Here is a 14,279-nt window from a genome sequence, read left to right on the forward strand (position 1 = left end):
GTTCGCAATTTCTTCAGCTGTCAAGGACACAGTGAAGATTTTGAACGAGTTTCAAATCAGAACGCATATGAAGAATTTGTGAAAATATTAGATTGAGTTTAGCATAGAGGGGGAAGGGTTCGATCACATTCACTTAGCGGAAACAGTCAACTTGAAGAATTAGCATTAAGTGAATGCTGTAGAGGACATAAAACTCATATATATATATATATGTATGTATATATATATATATATATTCAAATGAAGACAAACGACGGAAATAGTGAAGACATTGCAAGTTGAAGAATTTGAAAAACTGAGGAATTTCAAAACTGAGGAAAAACTCAAATTGAAGATTTTCAACTTTTGTGGTGGTGTAACCCACCGTATAAGAAAGTTGGCTTCAGACACCGCGTACAATTGTCGTAGGGCTCTGAGAGTCAATTTCTTCATTAATTTCTTCACACTTAGAGGGTTAGTCTTCATTGATTGAAGAAAAACGTTACTTCGTGTGTTGCGCATCTAAGTCATCAAGTCTGCATAAGTGTTAGGATGTGTGTCCATTTCAGAGAACATTCGAAGATTCTAGGATATTTAGCTCACACCGCAACTTGCTAAATCTCTTCTCATCCAAGGGCTTAGTGAAGATATCGGCCAGCTGATCTTCAGTGCTAGCGTGGTCGATGGAGATATCGCCCTTCAACACATGATCACGAAGAAAATGATGACGAATCTGGATGTGCTTTGTCTTCGAGTGCTGAACTGGGTTATGAGCAATCTTGATAGCACTCTCATTGTCGCAGTAGAGAGGCACATTCTTCACGTTGATGCCATAGTCCTTAAGTGTTTGCTTCATCCAAAGTAATTGAGCACAACACGATCCAGCATCAATGTACTCAGCTTTTGCAGTGGAGAGTGATACGCAGTTCTGTTTCTTCGAGGACCAACAGAACAAAGATCGTCCGAGGAAATGACATGTACCAGATGTTAACTTGCGGTCCACGCGATCGCCAGCATAGTCAGAGTCTGAATATCCAATGAGATCAAATGAAGAGCCCTTGGGATACCATAATCCAAGTGTTGGTGTGTGAGCTAAGTATCGAAGAATATGCTTCACAGCCTTATGGTGTGATTCCTTCGGTGTAGCTTGAAATCGGTCACACATGCAAACACTAAGCATAATATCCGGCCTAGATGCACATAGGTATAATAAAGAGCCAATCATGGAGCGGTGTACCTTTTGATCGAAGTCTTTACCATTTTCATCAGTGCATAGATGGCCATTTGTGGGCATTGGAATTTTGACCCCTTTGCAATCTTGCATGCCGAATTTCCTCAATACATCTTTGAGGTATTTCTCCTGCGATATGTATATACCATTGCACTGTTGAAGAATTTGAAGACCTAAAAAGAATTTCAACTATCCCATCATAGACATTTGATATTCTTCGCTCATCATATAGGCAAATTCATCACTATAGTGTTGGTCAGTACAGCCAAAGATAATATCATCAACATATATTTGGCACACAAACAATTCACCATCATAAGATTTAGTGAAAAGAGTTGGGTCGAGTGAACCGGGTTTGAAGCCTTTCTTCATGAAGAATTCCTTCAAAGTGTCATACCACGCCCGAGGGGCTTGCTTGAGGCCATACAGGGCCTTGTTGAGTCTGAAGACTTTGTCGGGATTCTTTGGATCTTCAAAACCTGGGGTTGAGCAACGTATACTTCTTCCTCAAGCTTACCATTGAGGAATGCACTTTTCACATCCATTTGATATAAAGTGATATTATTATGGTTAGCGTAAGCAAGTAACATGCGAATAGCCTCAAGTCTAGCAACAGGTGCAAAAGTTTCATCGAAATCAATTCCTTTAACCTGTGTGTAGCCTTGAGCTACAAGCCGTGCCTTATTCCTCACCACAAGGCCATTTTCATCTTGCTTGTTGCGGTAGATCCATTTTGTGCCAATAATGTTGTGCTTGCGAGGATCTGGACGTTTGACCAGTTCCCAGACGTTGTTGAGCTCGAACTGATGTAATTCTTCTTGCATAGCTTGAATCCACTCAGGCTCCAGAAATGCTTCATCTACCTTAGTGGGCTTTGTGATAGAGACAAAAGCAAAGTGCCCACAAAAGTTAGATAAATGTGAAGCTTTTGAGCGTGTGAGAGGACCTGGTGCATGAATGTCATCGATGATCTTCTCGACTTGCAATTCATTTGCAATACGAGGATGAGCGGGTTGTCTTCGAGGAATTTGATCCGCGTATTCTTTAGGAGCATTTTCCCCAGCACCATTTTCTTCAGGTGCGCTAGTTCGATGTTCATCACGTTCTGGAATGAATTCTTAAGTAGATTCTTCAGAAGGAATGACATCCTCAGTGGCCTTGAACTTGATAGAATCCTCAGGTGCTGGTTCATCTATCACAGAAGGCAGGTGCTCTCTTTGCGAGCCATTAGTTTCATCGAACCGCACATCTACAGTTTCAACAACCTTGTGAAGAACGTTGTTGAAGACTCTATAGGTGTGCGAGTCCTTTTCGTAACCAAGCATCAAACCCTCATGTGCTTTCGGTGCAAATTTAGAATTGTGATGTGGATCTCTAATCCAACATTTAGCACCGAAGACTTTGAAGTAACTTACATTGGGTTTCTTGTCAGTGAGGAGTTCATAGGCAGTCTTCTTGAAGAATTTGTGAAGATATACTCTGTTGATGATGTGGCAAGCAGTATCAATAGCATCAATCCAGAACCGACGAGGTGTCTTGTATTCATCAAGCATAGTGCGAGCCATTTCAGCGAGGGTTCTGTTCTTGCGCTCCACGACGCCATTCTGCTTAGGAGTATAAGGAGCAGATAACTCATGAGTAATACCAAGTTCATCAAGATAGCCATCAAGACCGAAATTCTTGAACTCAGTCCCATTGTCACTCCTAATATGTTTGATCTTTACACCAAAGTTGGTTGAAGCCCTCGAGGAAAATCGTTTGAAGACTTCCTACACTTCATGTTTGTAAGTGACAATGTGTACCCATGTGTAACGAGAATAATCATACACAATAACAAAGCCATATAGAGATGCATCATTCGTCATAGCAGAATAATGATTAGGACCGAAGAGATCCATGTGAAGCAATTCAAATGGTCGAGTGGTAGTCATGTAGTCTTTGTTGGGTGCTTGGCCTTTGTCATCTTCCCAGCTTCACAAGCTCCGCATAAGTGATCCTTGAGGAATTTGACATTCTCAATGCCAATGACATGCTTCTTCTTTGCAAGCGTGTGCAGATTCCTCATGCCAGCATGACCAAGTCGTCGATGCCATAGCCAGCCTTCTGAAGCTTTTGCAAGTAAGCACACGGCAGGCTGTGGTCCTGTAGAGAAATCAACAATATACAGATCTCCTCTCCAAAAGCCTTTGAAGACTTTGGAATGGTCAGCTTCCATGATCACAACACAACGATATCTTCCAAAGACAACAACCATATCAAGATCACAAAGCATTGAGACAGACATGAGGTTGTATCCTAAGGACTCGACAAGCATGGCTTTGTCCATGTGTCGATCCTTTGAGATCGCAACCTTACCTAAAACCAATACCTGACTTCTGCCTTTGTCAGCGAAGATGATATGCTTCAGATGTGACGGTGATAAGGGAGCATCCATCAATAGATTCTTGTCACCAGTCATGTGATTTGTACATCCACTATCGAGGACCCACTCATTTGCTTTGGGTTGATCATCCTGCAGATGAATTAGTACAGCTTAGAAACTCATATACTTCATCAGTGAAGAATATGACATCAGTAACATCAGGTCAATTTCATCAAGCAATTAGAACAGATAATCAGTATGAGGACATGATAAATGAAAGTTCATTTCTTCATGATTAGCCTGCGTCCTATCAGGCACTGTTTAGGTCTCCAGCAAATTCTTCAGTCGTTTTGAGCATGACTGGAGACCTGACCCTGCATAAGAGATTAGTTCTTTTTCTTCACCACCCACATCTGGAGGGGTGGCAAAGAATTCATCACTCTGTGAGCACCATATGAGAAAGGTGGCATGGACGCCAGTCCACTTTGTTTAACATAAGAGGGGTTAGGGTAAGCATATGAATAAGCAGAGAAATTCTTCGAGGACTTATGAACATAATGATTTGAAGAATAATGCACATATTCATAACCCTTAGCTCTACCCTGCGAAACAGAAGGGTTAGCACGATGATGATCATATGAGGACTTTGATCCTTTTGAGGAATTTGATCCACGTGAGGAATTTGGTCCGTATGAGGACTTGGATCCATATGAAGAATTTGGTTCATATGAAGAATTTGATCTGGAGTTCCTTTTCTTCACAGGTGGTATCATGAGGACATTCACCTGAAGACTTTCAAGGCAACTTTTGGGAACCCAGATTTTCTTCATAGGAGAACCGTTCCTGCAGTTAGTCCCAACATATCTAGCAAATACTTCACCATTCTGATTTTTGAACAGTTTATAGTTAGAGTCAAATGACTCATCAGAAGAATGAGGAGATTCACATGTAAAGCCAGATAAGTTGGATGGATCAACTGGAGGTCCCTTTGCAGCAACCCATGAGGTTTTGGGGTACTGCTCAGGCTTCCAATATGTTCCATCAGCATTGAGTTTCCTCTCAAAGGCAATACCCTCTTTCCTAGGGTTTATGTTGAGGATCTGCTTTTTGAGCACATCACAAAGAGTCTGATGCCCTTTGAGGCTTTTGTACATGCCTGTCATGTACAATTCCTTCAGCCCTGCATCATCAGTGATACTTGCATTGACCTCAGATGAGGAATTAGTGACAGCAGAGACATATGAAGAATTTGTAGCATTAGAAGCATTTGAACATTCAGGTGAAGAATTAGCAGTTTCACGTTCAATGCACTTCAGACATGGAGGAACAAATTCTTCCTGGGTAGCGCTGATTTGTTGAGCAAGTAATGAATCATGCTCCTTCTGAAGATCTTCATAACTCACTCTTAGCTTCTCAAGATCTTGCTTTCTTTGAAGAAACTCATAAGAAAGCTTCTCATGATCAGTTAAGAGAGTGTTATGATGACCTTGAAGATTGTCAAACTTAGACTGAAGTCTCTGAAGATTATCAGTTAAGTTTTTTGTGCGATCCATTTCTTCACCCAACATATCATCACTTTTGTCTAACATGTTTTGAAGCTTTTCAATAGCATTTTGTTGTTTCACAGCAATTTTAGCAAGTTTAGAGTAGCTGGGCTTGAGATTTTCATCAGATTCATCCTCACTAGAGTCAGAGGAGGGGTATTTAGTTACCTTGGAACCCTTTGCCATGAAGCAATAGGTGGGAACGTAGTCATTATCGCCTTCATCAGCATTGTTGGTGTTGCCATTTTCTTCAGAGTTGAAGATAGACTTGCTGACAAACGAGTTAGCAAGAGCCAGGCTTGCCACACCAGACTCGGACTCCTCGGATGCCTCCTCTTCCTCATGATCCTCAGATTCAGCCTCAGAATCCATTTCCTTGCCAATGAATGCCCGAGCCTTCTTGGAGCCGCTCTTCTTGTGAGATCAAGACTTTGAGGATTTTGATGATGAAGACTTTGAAGATTTCTTCTTCTTCTTGGCATCATCAGAACTATAATCCTTGTATTTCTTCTTCTTTAATTCCTTGTCCTACTGAGGACAATCTGGATTGTAGTGACCAGGCTTCTTGCATTTATGGCACAACCTTTTCTTGTAGTCACCGGATGAGGAATCGTTGCTCCTTGAGGATTTTCCAAAGCGACCATGTCTTGAGAACTTCTGAAATTTCTTCACGAGCAGTGCTAGTTCCTGGCTTAGTTCTTCCGGATCGCCAAGGGTGCTGGTAGAGTCTTCTTCCTCAGACTCAGAGACTGCCTTGGCCTTCAGAGCACGTGGTTTGCCATAGCTCGAACCATATAGATCTCTTTTCTCACCAAGCTGGAACTCATGAGTGTTTAGCCTCTCGAGGATATTAGCGGGATAGTGACTTGTAGTCAGCACGCTCTTGAATCATCAGTGCCAGAGTATCAAATGAAGAATCTAGCGATCTCAGCAATTTCTTCACCACCTCATGGTCGGTGATGTCAGTGGCGCCAAGCGCTTGAAGCTCATTTGATATGTCAGTGAGGCGATCGAAGGTTTGTTGAACATTTTCATTGTCGATTCTTTTGAAGCGGTTGAAGACATTGCGAAGAACGTCAACACGAGAGTCACGTTGAGTTGAGACTCCTTCATTTACTTTGGACAACCTATCCCAGATAAGCTTGGCAGTTTCCAAAGCACTCACTCTTCCATACCGTCCTTTGCTCAGATGACCACATATGATATTCTTCGCTTGAGAATAGAGTTGCTTGATTCTCTTCACATCAGTAGCATTTAGAGACGGTATGACTGAGGGAACACCATTTTCCACAGTATACCAGAGATCGTTGTCAATTGCCTCAAGATGCATTCGCATCTTGTTCTTCCAGTAGGGGTAGTCCGTTCCATCGAAGGTAGGACACCCAGCAGAGACCTTGATCATACCTGCGGTCGACATAACTAAAACTCCAGGCGGTTAAACCAAAATCACACAGAACAAGGGAGTACCTTGCTCTGATACCAATTGAAAGTGCGTTATATCGACTAGAGGGGGGTGAATAGGCGATTTTTATGAATTCTTCACTGAGGAATTTGCTGGTGAGGAAATTCCTAAATGAAGAACTACTTGCAGCGGAATAAGTACTCAGAAAGGAACATAACAGAACACAAGCACAGTCATCATGATGAAATGAAGACAAGCACAGAGTACAGAAAGCGTAAACACAGGATAACACAAGATGAAGACAGACAGACTGAAGAAATTGAACTGAGGAAATTGAGAAAGTCTTCAGTCAAAAGTCTTCAAACAGATATGAACAGGCACACAACAACATACATGAGGAAATGAAAGAGTTGAGGAAATAGAACCAGTTAGCTTGGTGAAGACAATGATTTGGTAGACCAGTTCCAACTGCTGTCTCAGTTGTACATCTGGTTGGAGCGGCTGAGTATTTAAACTCGAGGACACCCAGTCCCGGACACACAGTCCTCACCGTATTCTCCTTGAGCTAAGGTCACACAGACCTCGCCCAATCACTCGTGGTAAGTCTTCAGGTGACTTCCGAACCTTCACAAACTTGGTCACTCGGCGATCCACAATTCCTCTTGGATGCTCTAGACCTTGACGCCTAACCGTCTGGAAGAAGCACAGTCTTCAAAGGAAACAAGCATCGGATCCATGCAGGATCAATCTCTTCAGTGATGCTCAATCACTTGGGGTTTTGTAGGTTTGGGTTTGGGTTTTCCTCACTTCATGATTTTTGCTCAAAGTCCTCGAATGATGGGTTGCTCTCAAATGACAAGTGTCAGTTTCTCTCGGAGCAGCCAACCAGCTAGTGGTTGTAGGGGGCGGCTATTTATAGCCTAGGGAGCAGCCCGACATGATAAGACATAAATGCCCTTGTCTGATATGACTGTTAGGTGGGTAGATATTTTGGGACAGCTCGCGCGTAGCACAACAACGGTCGGAATATTTGACTCTCAAATACCTCAGGGCTATCATGTTCCTCACTTTGTAGGCAATTCACACTGGTGAATTCCTAACTCCTCAGTCAGAACAAATTCCTCAGAGATTAGAAGAACTTTGTCTTTGTCACTGAAGAATATGACTGAACTGCATGAGATTTCCAATGGCTTCATTCGAACGGATTGGTAGGTGTAGGATTTTGAGTTGAGCATCACATGGAATTTTCCCTTGGTATTTCCTCGACCCCCTTTAACAGTATGGTGTTTCCTATGACTCAAGAAAGAGAAAATGAAACTACAAAAAACAAAAGTCTTCACGCTTCATGTTCCTCGCATGAATACCAAGTCTTCAAGGTCACACCAATTTCTTCACTTTCAAAGTCTTCAGAAATCCAAAGTCTTCAGATGAAGACTTCATTTTAGGGGTCGACTTTCTCTAAAAATATCAAACTCCTCATAGACTTATAGACCTGTGTACACTCACAAACGCATCAGTCCCTTAACCTAAGTCATCAATACACCAAAATCACTAAGGGGCACTAGATGCACTTACACTTTGCCGGCGGGCAGGACTTGGGCAAAGTTCATCAAGGTGACTCCAGGCAAATGGCCAAAAAAGTTGTTTTGGTATCGATCAAAGGTAATTAATTAAGTAGTACTAGCTAGCTAGCTAGCTACCATCTCTTTAATTCTTGTTTCAATACCATTAATTAATTATCATGCTTGATTAATCATTATCTGATTCAATTCCATTCTCGTAAAGGCCCTGAAGCAGGCGCCGGGGAATGATCTGTGTGCATTCTACGTTTGCGAGAACATTCGTATGATGGCATCTGAAAGGAGCAGATCTCAAAGACAGGACTAGGTATGTTTGTCAGAACACTATTCACACCATTATCGATATCTAGTCACACAACTAATACACATGCATATTGATCTCCTTCTTAACAGTTCAAAGAGGTGCGGGAGTAGCTCCTACCAGCGGAGCGCATACTAGCACTTCAAGAGGAAATAGCGGGATTTTTGCTCGACCAGATCATAGATCCCAAAGGAGAATACTATTACCCGCTACCGCCCCCATGAACCACTTGTCATCGTGCTCTGAAGGCACCAAGGCAACATGTAGGAGAAATTGTATATGTATATACATGTGTATGTGTGAATAATTAATGGTGTTGGTTGTGAGACATTCGAAGATATATATATATATATATATTTATATATATATGCGGTTCTACGTACGAGAAAATCTATTTATATGTATGCATAACATGTACAATTTGTAAAATACCAGAAAACAAAAAAGAATTAAATGGAAAACACAAAATTAATGGAAAATAAAACCAACCCCCCCCCCCAAACATTTAGTACCGGTTGGTGTTACCAACCGGTACTAATGGTCTACCAGCACCCGGGCCTGGCCCGTTCCACGTGGTGGTACTTTAGCGCCGGTTCATGAGGAACCGACACTAAGGGGGGGGGGCTTTAGTCCCCACTCTTTAGTGCCGGTTGCCGAACCGACACTAAAAGCCGTTACGAACCGGCACTAAAGCCTAGTTCTGCACTAGTGGTGGGAGCTATTATTCCTACTAAGGGACATCGCCGCCGCCACACAGCCCCAATCAAGATGCTGAATCTAAAAAGAACGAGAACGGAGTCCCTCCCGCCGGCGTGTGTGTGTGTGGGGGGGGGGGTGGCGAGATCCTGCTTACCTCCATGGCCCAGAGGCCATCGGAGATGGGGCGGACCGGTGGCGGCGCTAACGTGGGAAGAAGAGGCTTTTCTTATGGAGGAGGAAAGAGATCAATCGAATTGCATTATGTTCGGCTTGGTCAACACTTATCGTTGAAGAATTGAGGGGCCGTCAAACATTTCCCATGTTACTTCAACTTTACATCTTCGGGCAGACAACACATTGCGACTCCAAAGTTGCCGCCAGCCATTTCGGAGGTGAAGTGAATCATTTACAGCCGGTGAACGACATAGTGAACTATTTTGCTCAGGGCATCTCCAACGAGGTGCCGCAAAACAGACTCACTGTCCGTCCGTGAAGGCATCTGGACGTGTCTGCTGACATGAATACGGAAGCCGGCCATCCAACTGCATGCCCAAAACGTATGCACGCATTCAAACAAAGCTTGAATCAAACGGAAAATTTTCATGCAAGCCGGATCAAAGTTTGATATATTTATATAAACTAGGCGATATTTCGTCCATTCAACTAAAATTTAAAATTGAGATGACCTCATAAAATTGAGTGATGTGACCGGTTCTTCACATTTTGAAAGTATGTGGGCCAGTCTACGAGCACACGCGTGCCGCTAGGGATGCAAGCGGCGGAGCAGGAAGAGGGGATTTCGAAATGTGCGAGCCATTAGGTGTTCGGGTGGGCGACTGTGCGGGCGACTGCGCGCCTGCGTTGGCGCGTCTAGCGACCAGACCTCAAGCAGTCTGATCTCTATGCATCAGTGTCATCCCTGGATCAGTAATGCTGACATGCACAGTACTTGAAGGATTTATAACAGAGTAGCAATCACACAATTATTACATCGAATGTCTCCAAAGAGAATTTATTACAATAAATATGGCTTAAGGCCATCTAATAACGATAACATCGGAAGGCTTGGAAGATAAACTGAGTCCATCAACTCCAACGGCATCACTGAGTATAGAACCACGACCTAAGGCACCTTGCTTGTCGTCTGAAAAGTTTGCAACATGAACGTTGCAGCCCGAAATGGGCCAGCACATGGAATATGCTGGCAATGTAACACATAGAGAGTAATGAAAGAGTAAAGCTATACTACATGCATGTATGGCTTGGTGGAAAAGCTCTATGGTTACGGTTTTGTGTAAAGCCAATTTTTCCCTACTACAAAGGACTAAATTTTATTTAACTATTATGGTGGTTGTTAAACATTGAGAATTGTCGACAGCATTCTCAATCCCAATTAAATATCATCATTAAAAACCCAACAACATTAATTAAAGTAACATGATGAGATTCACATGATAATCCAAGTACTAGATACTCAAAATGTTCATAACCGGGGACACGGCTAATCATGATTAGTTTATACACTCTGCAGAGGTTTGCGCACTTTTCCCCAGAAGACTCGATCTCCTCCGTTGGTTTTCTCGCACTACATGGTGTTGGAGAAACGGATGACCGAGACATAGTCTTTCAGAAGCGCTAGCACCTTACGATGGGTAGACCTGTACACCTACTTTCCCCTACATCTGCTAGTCTACCACTGTAAGAGTTTGCATGACTTAATCAACTATGCTAGAGCCCATAATAGCATGTGGCTGCACACGGAAGTTTCTAGCATGAATAATCTTATGATCCCTTTGAGCCTAGGTGGCGGTCCAAAAACAAACAGGCAATCCTGGAATACCCAAGTGCCTCAATCCACCTAGATGTGTATTAAAGTTGCCACCTTAAATAAACCATTAATTAACAATCTCACATCTGTCATGGATACACTCACCCAATCCACGTCTACTAGCATAGCATGGCATAATAAGCAAATGTAGAGTAACTCCCAAGGGTTTGACAATAAAACTGGTAATAGGTACTACCTCATCTACATCCCAAAACCCACATATTAATCAGATCCTAATCATGCAATTGTTTGAGGATTGATCTAATGCATAAAAACTGGGTATGTAAAGAGGTATGATCAAAGTGTTACTTGCCTTGCTCATGATCCGTGAAACATAGGGATTCGAAGTAGCAAGCGGCGCACTCCGGGTAATCTATTGCAAACAAAACAAGCATACAATAAGTACTCATCTAATGCACAGGTGAAACTCGAATGAGAGATCTAACCAAAAAGTTCAACTTAAGAACTCCGGTTTGCAAAAAGAATCAAATCAAACGAAGCAACGAAAGTCAAACGGCGAAAGAAACAAGCTTCAGTTACTAATCTGGACCTAAGTCAAATTTTACAGTAGCAAAAACTTGTTTAAGTTGATTAAACGGAAAGAGGGTTTCGAGACGAAACTCTAGGAGATTGAATCGCCTGATTCCGATAAACGAGCGAAAAGTTATACTAGAACAAAAATCGGATCAGAAATCGCGATCAGAAATAATCACGGAAAATCCGATAAAAAGAAAAACGGACGAACAGGCTAACGAACGAACCTTTGCTGTCCGTGAAAAAAAAAAGAAATTCGTTCATTAAAATGAACGAATGAGCGGGCGTTCGTTAAATAACTAAACCGGGAAAAAAATAAAACCGATCTAATAAAAAAACAACCACGGTTTTTGTTTTTAAAAAATCGAGCGGTTAACCGGCAAAACCGGCGGGGCGGCGGCTACCTCGGGCGACGGGACAACGGTGTCGGCAGCGAGCTCTGGCGGGGCTGGCGGCAGCGGCGGGGTGTCAGGCGGCGGCAGGATCAGGCGGCGAAGGCGGCGCGGCGGCGGCGAGATCCGGCGGCGGCGAAATCTGGAGGCGGCGGTGGCGGAACGCGGCGGCGTCGGGAGGGGGCGGTGCTAGGGTTTCAGGGGCGGGGCTGGAGGCTCGGGCCTCCGGCTCTTTAAAGGGCCGGCCGGGTCGGAGTCCCGGACGGACACAACCCGGTTAGGTCGGTTCGTTTTTTTAAACATTACACGCAAAAAAACAATTAAAAGAAATATTAAACGGACTGGAAAAATCCCAAAATAAATTTTCCCCGACTTCTAAGATCAAGCCGGTTTAGATGAACATTTATTTGGGGCCTAAACGCAGTTTTGAAAAATGCGTATTTTCCAAAATTCAAATAAAATAGCAATAAAATCCAAAATAAAATATTATTTGATTTTATTATTAAATCCTCAATATTTCTTTATTTTGGGAAAGTCATTTTATTCCCTCTCTCATATTTGTATACTTGAAATAATTGAAGATAAAATAAATAAAATCAAATGATCCTGTTTTCAAAATTTGAGAAAACTCAAATATGAAAATAACGAAATCCCCAACTCTCTCTGTGGGTCCTTGAGTTAAGTAGAATTTCTAGGACCGAGTCAAAATGCAGTAAAATATGATATGCAATGATGATCTATGTATAACGTTCCGAATTGAAAATCTGGGATGTTACAAACCTTACCCCCTTAAGATGAATCTCGCCCTCGAGATTCGGGTTGTCTAGAAAATAGGTGAGGGTGGTCTTTCAGCAGATCTTCCTCTCTCTCCCAGGTGGCTTCATCCTCGGTGTGGTGGCTCCACTAAACTTTGCAAAACTTGATAACCTTGCTGCGGGTGACTCGTCTGGCATACTCAAGAATCTTAACTGGTTTCTCCTCATAGGTCAAATTGGTTTCCAACTAAATCACTTCCAGTGGCACTGTATCTCTCAGTGGTATATCAGCCATCTCTGCGTGGCACTTCTTTAACTGGGACACGTGGAATACATCATGAACTGCTGTCAAACCTTCGCGCAATTCCAACTTGTAGGCAACTTCTCCCATATGTTCCAAAACTTTGTATGGTCCCAGAAAACGTGGTGCTAACTTTCCCTTAACTCCAAAATGCTTAACTCCTCGAAGTGGAGATACTCGAAGATAAACTCTGTCCCCAACTTCGTAAACTGTCTCCTTGCGTTTTGAATCTGCATAGATTTTCTGCCTGGACTGGGCTACTTTTAGCCTATCGCGAATCAATTTCACCTTCTGTTCAGACTCCTTGATCAAATCTGGTCCAAACAACTGGCGGTCTCCAACTTCGTCCCACGATACAGGGTCTTGCACCTCCTTCCGTACAAGGCTTCGAAAGGGGCCATCTTCAAACTGGATTGATAACTGTTGTTGTAAGAAAACTCTGCATATGGCAGATTGCCATCCCAACTTGATCCATAATCTAGCGCACAAGCTCCTAGCATATCCTCCAAAATCTGATTGACCCGCTTGGTCTGTCCATCTGTCTGTGGATGAAAGGTTGTACTGAACTCTAGCCTGGTACCCAAAGTTTTGTGCAACTGATTCCATAACTTTGAGGTAAACTGGGTTCCTCTATCTGATACTATACTCCTCGGAACTCCATGCAGACATACGGTCCTGGTCATGTATATCTTTGCCAACTTAGCACTGGTGTAAGTGGTCTTCACTGGGATGAAATGAGCTACCTTCGACAAACGATCGACTATAACCCAAATCGAGTCATAGCCTGAACGAGTCCTAGGCAGTCCCGTAATGAAATCCATGCCTAGTTTATCCCACTTCCATTCGGGTATTGGCAATGGCTGTAACAATCCTGTTGGCTTCTGATGCTCTGCCTTCACTCTCTGACAGACATCACATACTGCTACTTACTTCTCAATATCCCTCTTCATTCCGGTCCACCAGAAAGTATCCTTCAAATCCAAATACATCTTGGTATTTCCTGGGTGAATCGAATATGGTGAATCATGGGCCTCCTGCAGAATCAACTTCTTGATCTCCTGGTCATTAGGCACATAAACCCGGTCTTCAAACCATAGGATATCGTGTTCATCCTCACGAAATCCTTTAGCTTTCCCTTTGATCATCTTCTCCTTTATAGTTGCAATCTCCTTGTCAGTCTTCTGAGCTTCTCTGATTTTCTCCATCAAAGTAGACTGAATCTCCAATGCTGCTACATAGCCTCTCGGAACTATTTCCAAACATAGCTCACGAAGATCCTCGGCTAACTCCTTCGGTAACTCTCCGGTCATGAGTGTATTGACATGGCTCTTACGGCTCAGCTCGTCGCCTACTACGTTAGCCTTTCCCGGG

Source organism: Triticum aestivum, chromosome 1B (genome assembly GCF_018294505.1).
Source record: "Triticum aestivum cultivar Chinese Spring chromosome 1B, IWGSC CS RefSeq v2.1, whole genome shotgun sequence".
NCBI lineage: Eukaryota > Viridiplantae > Streptophyta > Magnoliopsida > Poales > Poaceae > Triticum > Triticum aestivum.